Source organism: Lagopus muta, chromosome 2 (genome assembly GCF_023343835.1).
Source record: "Lagopus muta isolate bLagMut1 chromosome 2, bLagMut1 primary, whole genome shotgun sequence".
Taxonomy (NCBI): domain Eukaryota; kingdom Metazoa; phylum Chordata; class Aves; order Galliformes; family Phasianidae; genus Lagopus; species Lagopus muta.
Genome location: NC_064434.1, coordinates 96025689 through 96046308, shown reverse-complemented (window position 1 = coordinate 96046308; position 20620 = coordinate 96025689). Strand labels below are relative to the sequence as shown.

Below are 20620 nucleotides of genomic sequence, written 5' to 3'. Positions count from 1 at the left end.
AAGCACAGATTAAGTGAATCTAAATAGCTCTTTTGGGTCTGTTTAGTAGAGAGCATCATTCTCCTTTGCTGGGTCTGATTATTTTTTAATTTAAAAGCCTGCAAAAGTGTCTTTTTATTGCTGCTGTGTGGGAAAGAGACAAAGGTGTCTGTGACACTATGCTATGCTTGGAAATAGTTTGTGCTTAGAAAAGCCTGCACTTTTGAGCAAGATGCTTAAAAACAAACATAATTGAAGAGAGGCTTTTCAAACGGGAACAAAGTAAACAGATGCTTCATTAGAAGTCATATCCCCAGCCTTGCTTTTACTACCAAGTCCGCTGATTTTTTTTCCTTTGGCTCAATTTACAAATTAATTATCTTTCATAGAAAATTCAAATTGTCATGGTTATGTTAAGAATACTTTGAAGAAAATGGTTTTCTTTTGGCAATCTTGTCCCTAGGAAAAGAGATAAATTTAGTAAGAATCATACTTGTTTGCTTGTTAGAGCCTTTAAACAGCAATTTGCAACTGCTGTGTGTGTGCTGTAGCTTAATGTTTAAATATGGTCCATACTAATAGATTTGTGTTAAAAAGTAACATCTGCAACTACCAAGTGCAGTAGAACACCTTTTGAAAGTATCTGCTACCCACTGACAGAGAATCATAGAATCACTGAGGTTGGAAAAGACTTCTTAAGATCATTGTGTCCTACTACCACCCCCCCCCCCCCCCATGCCCACTCATGTCCCTCAGTGCCACGTCTCTACATTCCTTGAACGCCTCCAGGGACAGTGACTCCACCACCTCCCTGGGCAGCCAGTGCCAGCAGCACCAGCAAGCATGACATGGTTTTAAGGGATTCGAGCATTTAAGGGATTCGAGTTTTAAGGGATACACGAGCTCATGTGTATTTGTTGTCGGTGTTCATCACCATGAAAAAAGAAAGCCTGCAATGTATGAAGGAAATATGAGAAAAGCTTAACTATTCCCTCACTCCAATTATCATTAGTGTACAAAACATCATGTCTTGCTTTGGAGATCACAGAGGAAAAAGGAAACTGCCACAGTTCCCCAGCAGATACACACTCCTTAAATTCTTTCCAAATTTTGTAATGATGGGATATTAACATTTTAATCATGGAGAAAACAAAGGAAGTGGACTGGATAAAAAGTGCATTAAATGTAATGGAGTGAGATCATTACTTGAAATTCTGAATTTTGCCCTCACAATTTGTAATGGTAAATAATAGCAAAACTAATGTAGCAGACTTCAATGCTTTCTGATGATCTTTAACAATATCATGCTTGTTCTAAGACCTGGCGCAGGCAAAACCTTGTACTCTTAAAAGCCCATCTGCATTTAGGTTTAGTTGTGACCGTCTTTCTGTTATGCTACATTTGAGTTCAGAATAAAGATAGCAATGATAAGTTGAGATTACTTGATGGGCATTAGACATTATATTTTAATCACATTCTCAGAGGTGCAGAGTATGTTAGGAAATATCATTAGCTTTATCAGTCAGCTGTGGTTTGAGACCATCACTAAGTGATCACAAAAGGGAAAAATGTCTTAAATAGTACAGAACTGAGGTAAACTAGGAATAGTAATACACTTGACAGTTCTATTTGCATTGGTGCCTGGTTTAAGTGCTATTTTTTTCTGTTTTGTTTCATTTTGAACAGGGCACAAATCAGAAATTAGAAGTATGCATATGTGAAATGCTGTTGAAAGTGCACAATCAATCAATTAAGGCTGAACTCCTTTTTTATACGTGGTGACTACAATAATGACCTTAAAAGTGATCACTTAATATAATATTGGCCAAAGACCAAGGGAAACTCTTGCCATTATGGTGCACTGGAGAATTCTTTATTTTAAAGTACCACATGAAATATCTAAATTAAGTCATAAGAGCACAATGATCTATGATATCCAAAACCTTAGCTTGGGCATATACTACATGGCATTGCTCTGTTAATCATACTGCAGCTAAACAGAGCTGTTCACCAATTTTCAACTCAAATGATCAATTGCTACAAAGCTGTCAAGCTTGATGCCAGCTCTTTTCATAGCTGCACTCTTGACCACAAGTCCAGATGAGCTTTTAGGGTTATAATGAGGAGTAAGCCAGAAGAAAATAGATGCCTGAAATCCTATAGCCAAGAAGCAGTAATTTCAAACAGCTCCCAATTTGGAACTGGCTGAGAGCAGAATAAGAACACAATCAAAACCAGACTCTGGAAGAATGTACTTGGAGCAAAGCATAGGTCAGTGAGTCTACAAAAAAAAAACCCAAAACTAAAGGGTAGTAATGGATGAAGGCAAATGGGGAAAATAAGCACAGACTAGAAAGCACAGTTTTTGCCTCCTCTGAAACAGCTGCAGAATGAATTCTGGAGTTAAAAGTCACACTCCACCATGTATTTTCAGCTATACAAGATTTTTAAGTCAAAAGCACTGCTTCAAGATTCCTTTCATTTTATTTCTCCACTGTCTGTGAAGCTGTTCCTGGGGACTTAAAAGCACTGCATATGTTTCCCTGAAAGCACAAATGCAGGCAGGTTCAACCTTGATCACCCACGCTTCCCTCCCCACTCATACCTCCTCATTTACCATCAGCTGTGTTCCACAGCGGTGCACTGCTGTGAAACACTCTGCTTGGGGAAGCAGGGAAGCAGTAACACTTGCCTTTGTAAGTGACGGGGAATGACCTTAATTTATGCCCTGGCAGAGCCAGCAAGCAGGGCCCTAGCACCTCTGTCCAGCTGCCACCTGGCTCTGTGCCGAGCACCTCGCTGCGAGCTCTTCGGGAACTGAAACTCTCACAGGCCTCCGAAATTGAGATTCAATTTCCACAGAGCATGCTGTTTTGTACTTTAAAACCTCAGCCTTTCTCTTTCCCTTGTCAGAAAAGCAGTGCTTCCTCACGGACAAACAGCAGCTGCAACTGAAATTCTACTGAGTTTCTTCTTGTCTGAGTGCAAGCTGCTACAGACAGTTTTGGAGGCTAAGCAAATACAGGGCAGCAGGAACACAGCTTTTATTCTTACTGCACTGAACAGCAAGACGGGAAAGCAAAATTGAGATGCATACCTTTAGTTTTGAATTGTGCACACAAGCAAAAAGGCAGATGAAATCTGACATATCTCCTTCACCACAAAACACACTTTTTTTTATTTAGCCATTCTTCAGATTTCTTAGGTTCAAGCTCAGTAATCATGGCAAGGTAATGAGACATCTCAAATTGTCAAAACACTTAGCTGCACCATGCTGAAGATACGCAATAGAAACGTCTAACAGAAAAGTTCAGATGCGAACAGATAAAATGTACATCTGTAATGGCTCTGGCTGGCTGTCAGGGTAAGTATCAATATATGAAAGGGTGCTTTTTCAAGTGGAATAATTCTTCCTATAGTAGTCTTAGAAAAGAAAATAATCTGAGCTGTTGATAAACCCTGTAAAATTCACTTTGTGTCTTATGATGAGTGGTAACTAGGATGTCAATATTCAGTCCTTAACAAGATTGGCTTTAATTTAAGCTCATGATTAAAGTCTGAATTTATGTTTTTTTAATTCTCCTTTCAGAACCACAGTCATAAATTAATGAGATACAAGTGCAAAACATTTCATGTTATCCTTTATCATTTATTTCCTTGTGGTTTTTTTCATTATTGAAACTCAATAATGAATTCAATAAATTCAAACAGAGTGGTAAACTGTTATTCCTTTTGATTTGAAGGCATGCAATGTAAATTGTAAATCTTTCAACTCCAACTTCATATTCACCAGTATGCTTGGGGTAATTGAAGCTCCTCTAGAACAGCATAAAGACTCACAGCATATTGGCACTGCTTTGTATTGCCAGGCAACAAAACAGCTGATTATGTCTCCCAAATTACATCTTCTTCCTGCATCTCTAAGCATTCCCTTCCACAACATCACTCACAAACTGTCTGTATTCTTGTCCTCTGATACACTTGTGTTCCTTCCATTCTTGATTCAGTTCTTCTAGAAGCTGAAGAGCATTTTTTTAAAAAAGCTAATACATTTTTTGAAATATTTGCCTTCTCTCATCTCTTATATAGGACTAAAACCTTAGGCTGCTTGAGCAAAGATGCCGTTTCATTTGTTTGCTATCCATCCATTTGGAAAGAAAGGAAATTTCCTGAGTGCACACACTGTGCCTCATTCACAGTCTGCAGGTGGGGTGGGCGTAGGCAGCCATTTAGAAAGAGGACACCTGGGACCAGAGAATTTCTGTACAAGACTTAGTGGGGTTTAAAGAAAAGTTCAGAACTACAGCAGTACTATTAGTAGTAGTAAAAGCACCTTTGTTAACAGATACTCTAAACCCAAAACTGTTCTAAAATAAGTTGTTTTTTGCAGACCAAAATCAGGTGCAGTAATATTGAGGAAATCCCATAATTGTTCTTCTCATACATGAAGGAAGTTTCACGTCTGTCAGAAAAGTTAATCTCAATTTACCCTTTGCTTAATAATGCAATGCCTGTCTCCTTAATTACAGAGGTTTGAGCTGGATCTGCTGACACTATTTAAAATCCACACATACGCTACAATTTTCAATCAAAATATATATCATAGGTCGTACTGGAATCTCTAGGAGTTCTGTGTTAATCTGGGTGCATATAAAATGGACTGGGTGAGTTGCCTCCCAGCACAACTTGCTTCTCAAAGGACTTGAACATGTAGGTGGTTTTCCTGTAGATATCTATCTAGGTTTAGAAGAGAGGAGTGCCTGCCACCTCCAGTTTTGCATCTCTTTAAATTACATCACGTCCCCTTTAATTCACACATAAATTTAAAAGACTTATAATCTAGCTTAACTCATTTAAAACAATGCAGAAATATGGAAAGATGAAAGTCTAAAACAAGCAGAAAAAAAATAAAGCATCCCATTTGGTTCATTCTCAAATTGTTTTTCAACTTACTTGCACAAATCCATGAAAATAGCAAGAGGTGAAGGAAACAAAATATTCCCTGGGTAACAGCATCTTTTTGTATTGCTAGTTAGCAGCAGCATTACACTTTAACAAATGACCTACAGAATGCACTCCACATCTGTGTATCTATAGCGACTAAGATCCCCAAACCACAGGGAAGTGAAATACTTCCTTTATGCTGAAATTTAATCCAGCCCTAATGACATAAAGGCAATTATTTTCAAGAAAGGATGCTAAAAGAATCACTGGTACAGAATACCAAGCAAAGCAACAATGGTTTTCCTCAAAAACACTGACAATGTCTATCAATGACACGGTAATTAGGATTGCCAAAAAAAGTAACAATAGGATGCAATGATTTCAGCCACTAAATAAAATTAATCCATCTCTTGGAAATGCAGAATGGAATGATTACAGCCCGTGCTTGTCTGCTGCTTATAGCACCAGATCAAATTTTAGCAATAAAAAGAGTGAACATTCAAAATATAGCAAGATATATGTGGTAACACTGCAAGTAGGCATCTGGATGTCATTACAGGTAACAGTTTCAAAAGGGCATAACTCACTGAAGTACTTAAAAAACGTCATGCATGTTTATAATTTTACCTTTATCTGTTTTTTAACTCCAAAGGCTTGTATGTAATGATCAATTTGTTAGGAAAATGAAGAGCTATTTTAATTTGCTGATCCTGCAGTCATCTACATGGTGAGTATATACTATACTCTTGAATATACATGTTAAGAAATCAAATTATCATTCTAAATAAGCCCAAATATCGTAAAAAAAAAAGCAACAAAAACAAACAAACAAAAAAGCCAACAACCTTGGTTTGATGTGTTGGATGCTTTTAAAGTACTGTAGCCTAAAACAATAAACATAAGTTCAATAATATCTCACATACTATAAATTAAGATAAGATAGCAGCTTGAAAATTATTGCTTTGAATTAGGAATTCACAGTAAAATATCCATAACATCCATCTCCAAAAAAAATCCAAAACAACAACAACAACAAAAAGCCACAATGTTATTCTATGTAAAAATAGCAAAACCAGGAGAAAATCTGTGGTTCTTATTATCATTATCTGAGAAACTTATATTGCCTGTACAGCTGTCTCCTGGATGGCAAGGTCTGTCCGCAATAGCTCAGAACACCCTGAAAACAAATCTGTATGTTATTATATGGTGGCAGAGGTGAAAGCAAATCACCTTTCTATTGCAACAACAGAGAAAGACTATTCAAGTATACATCATCTTAAGCTGCCAAGAGAGTTTGGCAATGAAAGACTACAAACTGGGCAAGAACAAGAAAAAGGTAGAAATGGGGAAAGCCTGACTTCTGGCAGCAAAGAATCTACTTTATCTGATGGGCTGATACCCAGAGAAAGCTTAAGCTGATTTGAGCCCTGTGAATACGTCAGAGGTTCGCAAACAGCATCTGTTGCACTGCAACTATCCAATGCCTCTAACAATGTCCTGAGAAAGTGCAAGCCAGGGAAAGGAAATTATTGAAGAAAATGGACAGGAAAATAAATGTCTACAGAGAGGTAGAACAAGGACAAAGGGAGCCACTTTTTCCTGCTCAACGTGTTCACTCAATAGCCTCCCAAAAGGGTTACTTGGCATTCATGCCAAAACCTGACTCACAATATTAATAGGCAACAATTCTATGGATTAAGGCTGCCCAGAGTGCTGCGGGCACCCCAACCCCAGAGGTGTTCCAGCCCAGGTTGGATGGGCACCGGGCAGCCTCAGCTGGTGGGGGCAGCCCTGCCCATGTCTGGGGGTGGGACTGGATGGATCTCTTTGAATCTGAGCTGAACTATGATTCTATGATGATCTTATGATTAATGCTACAATTGCTCATAGCTCTACAGAAAGAAACCGCAAATGTAACCCCTGAGAAAATGAAACCTATTTTTTTTCACTGATGGATGAGAATATATTAAAAAAAAAAAAAATAAAAAAAAATAAAAATCAAGCAATTCAATTGAATTAACAGTGTGTCCTGGCACCAAGAGGGCCAACCTGGGGGGCACCAGGCCCAGAGCTGCCACTGGGCAACAGGAGGGGCTGTCTCCTTTGCTCTGCACTGTGTGGCCTCATCTCCTGCAGTGGATGCAGTCTGGGTGCCACAGCACGAAAAGGATGTAAAGCTATTTGAGAGCATCCAGAGGAGGGCTATGAAGATGGAGAAGGGTCTAGAGGACAAGGTGTGTGAGGAACGCTGAGGCCCCTGGGGTTGCTCAGCCAAGAGCAAAGGAGCTGAGGGAGTGAAGGGCAGCGCTGAGCTCTGCTCTCTGGGGATGGCATGGAGCTGTGTCAGAAGAGCGGCAGGTGGGGGACAGGGACAGGGTCTGCCCCAGAGGGCGGTGGGCATGGGCCCAGTGCCAGAGCTCCCGAAGTGTTTGGACACTGTTTTGAGACACAGAGTTTGGTTTGGGTGGAGCTGCGAGTTGGGCTTGTGAGGCTTGTGATCCTTGTGAGTTTCTTCCAACTCAGGATATTCTATGAGAACATTTTGTTGCACCTCCCTGTTTTGTATTCTGCACCACAGGGAACTGCAACACATCTACAGAAAGAAAGCGAAGGGGCACAATTAAGACGAGGGTTAAACACTATTTAAGAGAGCTAAAAATGAGTTAGAAGTTCTGCTTCTTTACAAATTACCATGTTCATGACACAAAGAATGCCTCAAAAGCCCATATCTAACTGTGTATTAAAATTGCCCGTAACAAAAATGGTAGCTGCTAAGTAATTAAAACGTTTTTAAAAGCTATTATGTGAAATGAGAAAGAAACATACACTATGGAACTGCTGCTGGATATTGCTTCCATTCCTCCTGAGCTGTAAAGGAAGCTGACAGAAGTGATGCAGTCTGTGTGGTGGGAAGGCTCCCCTGGCTGCCAGGGCCTCAGGAGCCACACTGTGGTAACAACACCAGGACTGCTGCCTCCACATGTGCTCTTACAAAAATTACATTAAGCTTTATGTATGAAGGTCTCGAGTGTGAGTGACAGGCTAAAACAGGAAGAGCATTAATAGCTGCAAATAGGATTGAGAGGCTAATTGAGAGATATTGAGGAAGAAGCAGTAGAGTCCTATGGCTATTGATTGGAAACTCCCAAGAGGGAAAATCAGAGTATTAAAAAACATAATTTATGGCTTATATTGTGTGATAACAGTATATTGTACAGAACTGTACAGATGATCCTAACCAAGACACTTCCTCGGGGAAACATAAATTTGGAAAGGAAATAGAGGTGGGATCAAAAAATTCTCTGAAGGCAGCTTTTCATATAAAACAGAAGGCCAAGTTGTTAATACCCACATAACATAATACACTTGTAATTTTACACTATTATTAATATTGCATGTTCTCATGGGTTTATGCATCAAACAATAACTTTGCTCAGATACCTGAAGGAGAAACAGAAATTTTGACCTGAAAAGCCACAATAAAACTTAATGGTGAATAGTGCTTTCAGTGGAAGCTGTGCAACAATACCCTTTATCATCGGGAAAATTGTCAGTAAATCACCAGAGAGGACAGTCACATGTGCCCCCTGCACAGTCAGTAACTGTGCAAGCAAGGCAGACCAACCAACTCAGGGAGGTGGAGAATTTTGCCACTATATCAACACTAAATGTAAAAAAATGCCTGTATTTTGTGAGCTAGAAAAGTAACATGAGATTAATTTTGTTACAACACTCTATGAATGAATCTGACAATTGGTTTGGGAAAGGCCTAACTAGGTGAGCAGTAATGACAGCTGTACGGGAAGTCAAGGCGCTAATCATGAAGCACTTGTACTCTATGGGTGGTGAAGATGCAAAATGTTATGACACAGTCTATTAGCAAAATATAAAAATCAAAGAAAAATGTGGGAGTTAGATCACTATGGGATCTCCACAACTTTAACAAGCAAGTTCTAGAAGGTATACAATAATTACATAATTAAGGTAATAAGAAGTCTAGCGTATCTAGTCCAGTATCAGACTGGTATTTAGTCCACAGGAGCACAAACCTATCAGAACAAACACCCAAGGTAGGAACTACCCTAAATACCTTGAAGTATTTCAAACTATGAAACTATCACCATTAATCTGAACTTTGTTAGAAGCAGTTTTACAGTGAAGTAGAAGTAGTTCACAATGCTCCTCATCAGGTAGGGAGGCCAGGGCACCTTGATCACCCCAGGAGGCAGCTATGCCAGATAACTAAACACAAAAGCAAATGACAATTTTCAATTAAAAACATAGAAAAGGAAAGAGATGTGAAGAAAAAGAATGTTTGTTTTCAATCTGTGAAAACAGGCATTCACAAAAAACAAGAGTGAAAAATTGTCTGAGAAACTGGTGTTAATTGGTTGGGCTTATGTAGCTCTAGAGATAGAGCTTTATCTCATAATGGACTAGTCTACGCATTCATTGGGAAGCCACGTACATGACAAATGCACAGTGACATTTTGATGCTTCGCTTCTCACTTCCCCTGCCAGCCCATCTCTCTGGTTTGCAATGTGTCAACCTTTAGGGTGAGAAAATAAAAGTTTCAAATCTTTCCCTGTGAGCGTATGCAGAAACAAGTACTTGCAAGTGTACAAGCACTGCCATGACTCTCCTTGAACAGAACAGTCACTGCGATTTACACAAAGACTACCGAAAAGAGAATTTAGCTAGAACCTCATTTACAATGAAACTCTCTTCTCATGACATTTTCCTATATTTATTACCTAAGCATTTATGTGCCATTATTATCTAATCTCAGGTGTGCTTAACCCAACAAATCCCTAACAATGCAGGAGCAGTAGAGAAGTGTTATATGGATAAACAGTTGAAGGTTATTTATGTTTTCTAATTTAGGCACTGAAGCTATAAGGTTAGTCTTGAGTTTTCTACAGAACTGCTAATCACTCGCTATCCTGAACATGCTCAAGCACAGGCGGCTCCTTCCTGAGCTGTGAAAAGCATGCACTAATGTTTAGTGCTGTGGTTTGTCTTCTCCTGGGTGTATCAAACCAAATTAATGTGGCTTTACACTTTTAACTCCCACCAACACATTCCCAAGGTCCCTTACCTCACATCATTTGGCTGTATTTGCTGCCAATGAAGGCTCCCGTTTGGTGAATAAAATTCCTTCTCTGTAGTTTTCATTTATTGTCTTTCCAGAAGGCCACCAGCATACTAAGCAGGTGATATTACAGAAAAAAAACCCCAAACCTTGAGGGTTGAATCAGACTGTAATTAACTGAAGGCTGATTGGGCCAGTTTTATAATCATTAATATTATTTTTTAATAATGTGTTTCGTATCCTACAAGGCTGTTACTAATTTAACAGATGCATCCAGAATATGTTTATCAAACCAATCTCTATGGATATAGCATATGTGTATTCTTAATATATCTAGTACACATAAAAAAAATTATTGTCAGACATGGACTCAAACACATTCAAGAATATAACAAACAACTGGACTACATCTATTGCACGTGAAATTTCCTTATATTTCCCTTTTATAAAATTTGTAGTAGCAGAAGAAGGGGTTAATGAGTTTATAGGTAACAGCCTGACCTGAGCAATGCTTCACTTATTAATGCTCAGACGATTCACAGTGCAGACAATCTGCTCTTTCCTGTAGCAAAAGTTACACGCTCACATCACAAACCAAGGGCCCATCCAGCACGTCAGTCTGCTCTGACTAAAGCACCACTGAGGAGGAATTTACTGATTAAAACTACACGTGGAATACCTCCAGTTATTGGAATGCCTTCCTGTTCCAACCTTGTTGAAGATTTGAATTGAGCTGGATACCAGATCATTGAAAAATACAATCATTTAGGATCTCTGTACATTAATACATGCATTTTGTTTGTTCCATGATACATATACTTGTAAAGCATATTTTAAAAACCAAAAAAGAGTGGTGGCAACAGTACCCTATCACAGAAATCAGCTTTCTAGTTTTTATCTCATCTTAATTGACGTCTGTTTCTGTTGCCAACCAAGGTTTAGTAGGCATTCTTCATTTATAAACTAAGTGTATTTGTTTCACCAAAAGTGGGGTGTAATTGCTAAAGATTTATTTATTTTTACTTCATTTTATTTTTAGATAAAGAATTTTCATTTTGAATTCAATGAAATTCAGTCTTTAACTTGAAAACTTTGTGTCTGTTTGACCCTTTCAAACAAAAGCATAGCAAAGGAGATAGTATGTGGGATAACACAAGGAAAGGAGAGTTATCAATGCTCTAAACTTTTTATTAGTACTCTAATGTTTGTGATACTCAGCTTGTGCTCTTTTTAAAAAGGCACAGCTTCTTTCTGTGTACCTGGAAAAAGGCCCAATTGCTCTGCTATGGGGCAATTGGGAAGAGGCATCTCCATCTCTGGAGCTAATGCCATTCTACAAATGGAGCCAAAGCCAGACAACGAAGGAAATTACATAGGTACCTATGTAAGCAGATTACTTCCCTCCACCCCACATGACACTGTTTTGCAAATTCCAACTCTGAATGCACTGCAATTACGTTCTGGAGGGAGGAATATACTATTTACCAAACAATCCACTTCCAATTCTCAGTGACTACAATGCTGGGCTGCACAGACAGTACCTGCCGTTTAATCTCTCTTTCTAGAAATACATCTGTATGTAGTTAACTAACAGCATCTTTTACATTTGGTCCAGCAGTTGAAATGTCCAACAATATCTGCAGAATGTGACAAAGTGGACTCAACACAATGAAAAATCCAGAACAACCAACAAATTGTTGGCAATTTATTGGCAACTGGCTTGACATTCCTAGAAAACTGAGTGCAGCACTGTTAAGCTCCCTGCTGCCATCAGTCCTGTGCTGCTCATGTCCATCTACCCAGTACTTGTTACAGGATCTAGTGGCCCTTCTCTCTATAAGAAAGCTACCATTAATCTCCACACCAAGGACAGCAATCATAAGATCTAAGCAATCCACATCTAATCCACCATCTGCCCTTGGCCTTGGTCTCCAGAGCAAAACTGTAAATGTTCATTTCCTCCTCAGGTGACTGTAAGTGTACCAGAGGAACACTGTCAATCAGAGCTGTACCTTGCAGCAGACTATGGGTTGCATGCCATTGTGACACTACTGACACTACTGCTCAGAATTCATCACAACAAAACCCGCTGTTCTTACTGCTCACAGACTTCTGAGCACAGAAATTAAGAACGCCATTTTGCTGGATGCAATTTCATTGCATTTTTGCTGTGTTGGACTGGATAAAAAACAAAAATTGTCAAAATGGGAAAGGAGCCAAGATCCTATACTCCATTCCGCAGTACAGATTCTTTCATTTACATTTCACATTTTCTCTCTCTGAAGTCTTCAACCATTCTCAATTTTGCATCTGAATTCTCTAGACCCATTTTCACCTTTTTCTATTGTCTTCTGGTTTCAGTTTCATTTTTTTACATTTACTTCACTCTAAATATTACTCTTCCTATTACATCACCCAGTTTTTGAGTGCTTATGAGTAATTATAAATTACTTTTTCATACACCTTTGGAGCTTCTGCATCTCATCTTTCACCTGATGGATGACTTTGGAATGTATCCCAGGTATACAGTCAAGCTCACAGACCTGCACAGCATGTCAACTCTGTAGTACCTTTTCCCTTCAGGTTTCTTCTTCTAATTAGTCTTGTAATCTCTAAGAAACATTATTTCTATGAGTTCCTGTAGACACTCCTCGAAATTTAATAGCAAAGTTAACAGCAGAGTGATGGCAAAAAGCAAGAGGGAGAAAAGAGTTTAAGAAATGAAGTATAAGTAAAGGATATTTAAGTAGAGAGTATAAAATGAAAGGAAGGTCAGTGCAAGACAGTGAGAGAGTTTGTAAAACTGAGGAATGTGGAAAGCAGAGAAATACAAGAAGAAAGGAAAAAAAAAAAGACTAGATAACACTGCCTGCTATTGCCAGGCCAGTACGGTATGCCTGATAACAATTTTCTCCCTAGTGAATGTCTTCATTCATTTCTATAAGCTGGAGGCCAAAACTGGAGGACTGCAAACTGAATGAAATTAACCAGGACTGCAACTTGCCGTCCCATATTTGGTAGGTTTGAAAAGGAATTTTTTACATTAGATGGTCATCTAAACTCTGAAACAATTTTGTGGGGGCAGGGACGTGGGATGCTGGTGATGGAAGAAAACTATCAACTTTCACCATTCTCGTGATAATTTTCCTACAAACAATCTCTGGAAAGGTCAATGTTACAAGAGCTTAAAAGCATTGAGCATCCTTAAGCCAGGCTCCATATCTCACCATCTCTGGATTACGTTTCGCCTTCTTGGACACAACCACTTATTCCACACAAAGCTTACAAATCACTAGGACTCCATAAAAGAGATCATTTACAGTTCTTAGCTGTAGTTTATGTGCTTAGTCACACTCCTCAATTGCTTGGGGAGAACTTTTTTCTGCCTTCAAATGGCTGAATAAAAGGAAATGTACTGAGTCACTATAGTTAAATCTATATGCTAGCATCCACAACTAATGTAATGTATTTCTGCCAGAAAATGCTGATTTGTTAGAAATGAGTCATAGAAGAAATATAATGAAAACTAATGTTCCAAGAGAACAAGCAAGTCAGGAGCAGCTTGCTTGCATCCCTTCCCCACTATTCTGCTGCTGACTAAGGAAAGCTGCCAGACCCCAGAGAGCTGTACCCGTGTTGCAAGGAAAGCACACGCTGACACGGCTGAGATGCTGGGAGTCCACGTTCTTTTCCTTCTGGATGATGTACAGGGAGTTTTCTTTCCCCACTAGACTCAGTACTCTCAGACTGCTGGGGAAATAAATGCATCTCAAAGCAACAACATATCCTTGGTGCAGATTTTTTTACAATTTCTAAAAACAACAAAACTCCTGTGATTTTCTTTATAATCCTCAATATACTTTTTAGTCAATATATTTCATCTAAACCCACTTTGCTTTTGAAATTTCTGTAACTGTTTTCTGCTAACACATTTATCATCCTGAAGTCGCACTGCAAGATAAATTCAGCACCCATCTTCTCCTGCGACTGCACTAATAACAGCGACCTGTGTATTTAACGAGTGCTGCAATGCGTGCTGCTACCTCATGGGCAGATACACAGCAGCTCTGCCACTACTGGCTCTATTTTGCAGACTGATCCTGCACAGGGATAGAATCAATGTCTTAAGAGCCATTTACATATGCAAAGCTACGCATATAAAACAATCTTTGCAGGACCAGTGATTTCATCTCTCTGTTCATTAAGGAACATATTTTTCCTCACTTCATGCATTTTAAAACATCTCTCTAATGAGTTTACACAGTAAGCATTAATATTTCTCCTAACATTTTTCCATTAGCTCTGTCAGACTCAATCTCTAATCATTTGTCAAGTTGCACAGAAAATCTGATAATTAACAAATATGTCGCTGTTGTTGCTCAGTGATGAATGCAGCTGTGTAAGAGCACAGGTTTCTGCCTTCACAGTATTTGTTGTTCTCTCTCATCCTGACACAGAGTGATGTGGAGATGTGTAAGATGCCATATGAACCTCCACATTTGAATTGTGTGTCATCATACATTCAAATGTAATATACGCACACACACATACAATGCATATATTTAGAATACCTATTACACAGAGTACTAGAATAACTTAGGAAAAGGTGAAGGGGAGTCAACAGCATGCTGCAGTTACATTGTTCACTAAGGTTTAACATGGACAACACTTGTCATGGCAGAATCACAACTGATTTCCTAGCAGTGACTTCTCTTGGCAAATCTAAATATTGCTCAACTTAAGCTACACATTCCGACACAAAATGTCTGGCCTCTGTTTCTCTTTCAGAGATAACACTGTTAACACACAGGCTAGTTTTTCTCACAGGCAGTTGCTACTTTGAAGCCACCCATCCATTCTCCAGAAAATTTCAGCTCCGGAAAGCAATAAATATAGAACAGAAACCAGCAAAGGAGTGGGCCATATGGACACAGGTAACCAGGTAGCAGCTGGCACTCATTCATTCTACTGCAGAGCAGAGAATGGGATGGGATGTTGCAGACCGAAGTGGTTTAAAAGACTACAGAGAACAGATAAGGGGCCTTTTAATGCTGTACTGCTTACTGTGGGTTGTTATTTTCTTGTCCTAAGCTACCTGCAGTACAATGAAGAGCATCTTCTGCAGAGACTATGTGCTCTGTCTAGGACGTTTATCGTCCTGAACTTGACCTTGCAGGAAGAAGCCATACATACATTTTTCACATTTTATTCACATTTTTGTTTTCTTCAGCCTATGGTAAAATACACTGTGCTCACTGCTGCATAGAGAATGTACTTTTGTTAAGAAGAATTAACCATTCACTAATCTTAACACCAGAAATAAGGTCTAGTTCAGCAATTAATCTTCCAAGGGAGAAAAGATAATTATTACTTTTCAATTTTTATTACATAGCTCAGCTGACCATGTGTATAGCAATTTGTGAATTCCCCCCCCTCTCCTTAATTGAGTAGCTTTCTAACACAAATTAAGCACTTAGGACGATCAAAGTAACAACACATTATAGTAAAACCAGCTACTGTAGAAATACAAGTCATTTTCTTTAACCAAGTGATTTTGTTTGCAAATGGTGATAGTATTCTGAAACTGCATCCCTGATGGCAAGAAAACACGGTCTGTTCTGTCACTTTGATGGATGTTCACTGCAGTAGTCCGTTATGAAGAGGGAGATGGGAGGATGGGACATCTTTTTATCTGCTTAATGGTAAATAATAGCACATTCATTGCTTATTATTCCTCCCCCGTTGGGCTGATCTGTCTTCCCATCTATCAATCCCATGATGTTACACAAGCCACAAGGATGGTAAAGTCTTTCAGCTTTCCCTAGTGAAACAGCATATCTGCTATATGCCACCCTGTGCTGCTGTGGTCATCAGTAGATGCAAAGCTGGATGCCCCTCTGCAAGCTCAAATAGGTCTGTCACACATGAACCTCTGTGCTGTCCCCAAACCAGACTTGTTTGAGTGCTGCAGCACTTCTTGCTGATGAAAGGGTGGAATCAAGGGGGCACCGCCTCTGAATTCACGTTATTTGCCTTCTTTACAGCCAAAGGGGAGGTTCTGAGGGGTGAGGCCTCTCCCCATCTTGGGCTGTATACCATGCAAAGGGGGAAATGGCAATCTGCTTTGGTTTTTGGCTTTCTGAGGTCTGTCAGGAAGGCTAATTGAGTAGATAACCACAGTGATCTGAGATGTGAGCCATGTGCTCAGCTTAGATGCATAAGGAATCCATTCACTTATGCCAATTAGACAAAAGAAAATCAGTGAGTTTTTTTCATTCAGGAAGAATTCTCAAATTTGTGCTGCTTAAATTAATTTTTTTCTACATATTCAGCCCACAGATGGTAGCTGGACTCTGAACTCCTTTTTCTTAAAGAATAAAAGATCACAGTGCCCATGTATCAGCATGTTGTCCAGGAAAATCTCACTAACCCTCAGAAAGCAAAGTTGCCACATAACCGCCATTATATGCCGTACTCTGCCTCCAGTCATACCAGTTTAAATCACCACTGACTCTGCTACCTTTATAACATTTCTTTGTATTCACGGTAGGGAAAAGTAAAAAAAAAAAGTGTGCTTTCTCAAATCACTTATTTTCTTTTGTTTCAGCCCCATACGACACCCAAAACTTTGTCTGGTTTCCAGTAAAAAGAATATATGTGTGAAATCTGTCACTTTCTACCAACAAACAGCAACCTAAATTTCTTATGTTTTGTCTCTTTTCACTAAAATGCTTTTTCACACTTACTGCATACTTACTGCACACTTACTTACATTCTTACTGCAATAGATTTGTATTTTTTCTAATTTATTTAAAATCAATTTGAATTTAAAAAGCATATTTGCATTGGAAACGTGATGCTGTTGATTTGAAAGTTAGTATTCATGTGCGTTCCCATGACATATGAGTATCTGCAAGACTAATATGGGAAGACATTTAATTAACACAATAAACATCACCTCAAATTGTTAGATACATCTTTTGTGACCTGATATTCATTGCTCACACTGCAATATTTATTCTGCTGGAAAAATAACTGATCATTAAAAATTTCAATCTGTGAAGAAAAAATATAAACAAACAAGCAAGCAATCAAGCAAGCAAGGTCTTACTCAAAAATATTCCTTAGAGCATGCTGTTATTTTGACTGAAATGTTTTGATCTCAGGCCTACTTACAAGCTAGTCACTTCAGAGAATTTAAGGAAGTTTTATTGGCATCAAATTGATGTAAGATAAAGGTCAGCCTATTCCATTTTAACGAGTGAAGCAAGATTATTTACCACTCAATTCACAGACCTACGGTAAGCGCGTCCTGCACTTCATCCACTGGGAGAAACAGAAAAAAAAAAAAAAAAGAAAACACAACCCTTGCTTCCTGAAAAATAAATCCACTCTGCACCAGGGGACTGCCTCACAGTCACACTAATAAAGCATTTAAAGAAATATCAGGGCGTAAACCACTCAAAGCTGATCAGATAATTAGACTGACTGCCACTTAGAACTTGATGAGGGATGCTGAGCAACGTGCGAAGATCCTCAAGTGAATGCTGCATGAAAGCTGCATCTTCCAACATAAATGCAGTCTCTGCTCTAGAAGTGGGAAGATGCCAGATACTTAAAGATCAAGTCATAGGAAGATTTTAGAAATATCAGTCCAAACATTCTCATTTAAAAACAGTCCTTTGAAATACTTTTTGTTCAATGAGGGTAAATTCCATGCATTTCTCCATATTGTTGCCCATTTAATAAGGCAGAAAAACATTTTATTACTCCCTTCTGATGAATATACAAGTACCAAAACCCAAAGTCAAGCAATGAAACAAACAGTAAATTATTTTCAAACCTCCTACTTCAGTGTTGGTTTTTTTTCCAGCAGTTACTGCCATCAATCTTTTTAGCTTAGCAGCAACAGATTCAAGAGAAATTTCCTTTCAAACTTCGTAATGTTTAAACTGAAAGAATTAACAGAAGAAATCACTTTTACCTAAACCAAATCCACACAGTACAAGGTCCCATGAAACTGGGTAAACTGAAATGAACTTTTCCTGCAAATGCCTTCTCTGAAATTCTTGAATGATCGCCTATGGTTAAACTGGAATGCATTTGGAAAGGTTTGAATTGAAACACAGCTAAACCAAAAGACATTTTGGCTTCCTACAGAGGTATAAAGGATAAAAAAGGGATTTTGGTGGACAATGCATTGTTATTGTGAATTATGCAGCGAGCTGAAATGACACTGGAATAGTCATCAAAGTTCCTAAGAACTGCTCTCTTCCAGATGAGCTAATAGAGCTGCTCTGGACTTGGGAGGTTAACTGAAATCAAATCTAAGAGTGCTGTGAAATACATTTGCTGTATTTGCCTTTCAGAAGTTAGAGGTGATTCTGCTGACCCGACTTTCAGAATCATTTCACACCACTATCTGCATGAAGATGGACACAAAGCTTTACATAAAACCTATCTGACAAGCTTTCACCTTTGCAAATATATTTTCAGGAAATAAGAAGCATTTGTCTGAAATCTATGAAATCATTCACTGAGTTTTCAAACATAATCAGTCAGAAGGAATCACTGAGCAGCAGTATTTCAAAAACAGGCTTAGAGGATAAGTGACTGTAAAAGCAGCCAGTCCTGAGATTAAAGACCCTGGAGGTTCTTCCCAGCCTGATGGAATGAAAGGAAGACCCTAGAATTGAAGTGGCTTACTGTTGTAAAGAATGAACATCATTTCATTTTTGCTATAATATGACTATGTGTCATTTTTAGGACCCATAACTTTTTCAGGTACAGTGCTAATATTAATTATTGATTGGATACAGAAGTGGCAACTCTCATTGGGCACAACTATACATGTCAAACTGTGAAACAGTAAGTGTGTGTTCTTTGAAATGAGTTAGTATGCAGCAGAGGGCTTTATTTTCCATTATCAATAACTGATCTATAATTTTAAAGAATTGTTCTCACTGTATTTTTTGAAAGGAAAAAGAAATTTTCTACCTTAAGGCTACATTTTTTCATTTGGTAAAAGACCACAGAGACATAACAGGATGAAGTCTGCACAGCCCGTGGCTGTTGTGCCTTTTTCCAAAGATCAAGCCTTATCCAGAACCGTGCATCTTCCACGTTGCTAGAAGAGCCCACACCATGTGGCAGGCTGTAGCTGTGCTAGTGTGAGCAGCAGAAGTGCAAGCAGAAACATAAACATGAGCTACAAAACCAGGAAGTACTTAGCACTGCCCTTGACAGCTCTGGATCTAAGACCATGCTCCACTGAAGCTCAAAGACTCCAGTTAATGCAATGCGGAGCTGGGGCTGATTTCAAGAGCACAAGAGTCTAAGTTAGTGTTGGTATTCAAGTGTAACTCTAGCCCATGAGCCTCAATAACAAAAGTCTCACTGATTTCAATTAAAGGAGGTTTGGGTCTATTTACTGTAACTCAGTCAATTCTTGGAAAAATAATTAATTCCTTGTCATGCCTCATGTGTATTGATTTTTGTAATTACAATGAAATTGGAGGCAAGGATGGGAGGAAGGAAACGCACTGGATTTACGTTTAATGCGATGCACAGGCTGTCAAGGGCAAAAATTGAGATGCATACTCATCCTCAACACACTCTGTTGTGCTTAGGTAATGAAGGGCAAACGTGCTGTAAAGAAGAATCTAAAATCACACACTGATGTGCAGAATTCAGTACTGTGGTGTCATGAGCTTTATCTATGGCACTTCCATAGCACATAGAAGAGATGATCGAGGGGAAGAAGATATGGACAGGACAAGCTTAATGTGTATTAATGACTAAGAAAGAAGACAAAGAATTAGAACAGAACAGAAAAAAATACAAGCTGTTGCTGATGATAAAATAGCAAGTAGATAATGTACACATAAAGAAAAAAGAAGAAAATACATATGGCTTCACTTGGCAATTATGCTGTTAGGAAAAAGACAGCATGAAACCATTTGAACTTCGTTTCCACTGTGTGTTCGCTACAATGGCACTCAAGTTAGATTTTTTTTTAACCTATTTGACTTTCTAAGCAATGTTTCTCCTTTTGTAAACACGGTTGTGCAAATGGTTACCTTGTTTCTACACACACAAAAAGAGATTTGATAATGTTATTCAATACTGACAACAACAAAATGGTGACAATACTTATAAAGATGCTCTAATTACTCACAAAGACACAGTAGGAGATTTAGGGCTCATTTGTCAGCGGCACCACTACTTGAAGAATTATTTCCATACTTTTGCCTAACATTATCCACTCTCCAATTCTACCAAGGGGAAAAAAAGCTATATTTTACATAATAGCCCAGCAGACCGAGGTTCAAAAACAGTCTCACATCTAAACATTAGAAAGAAATTACATATATGATGAAAAGGCAGAGTTTCAAAATGTGAATCAGTTCTGTGTTCCGTGCTTTCATCTAAGAGCACAATATTTTAAAATTAAACAAAGAGTGCCTGCCTTCAGTGTGGGGAACTAATTTGCATCAAGTTTGGGCAGTTTCTTTAAGCTGTTGTGTTAAAAGTCAGCACTCTAAAGCCAGCTTTCCTCTGGTGACCTACATGCACCATGACAAAGGAGGCTGCAAACTCATACT

The 20620-nt window shown here is 38.7% G+C and overlaps 1 protein-coding gene across 5 annotated transcripts in view; it reads right to left on the bottom strand.

The window, feature by feature from the left end:
- PLCB1 (phospholipase C beta 1) overlaps nt 1–20620 on the bottom strand; it is a 375296-nt gene that overhangs the window by 38846 nt on the left and 315830 nt on the right. The window lies entirely within an intron of this gene.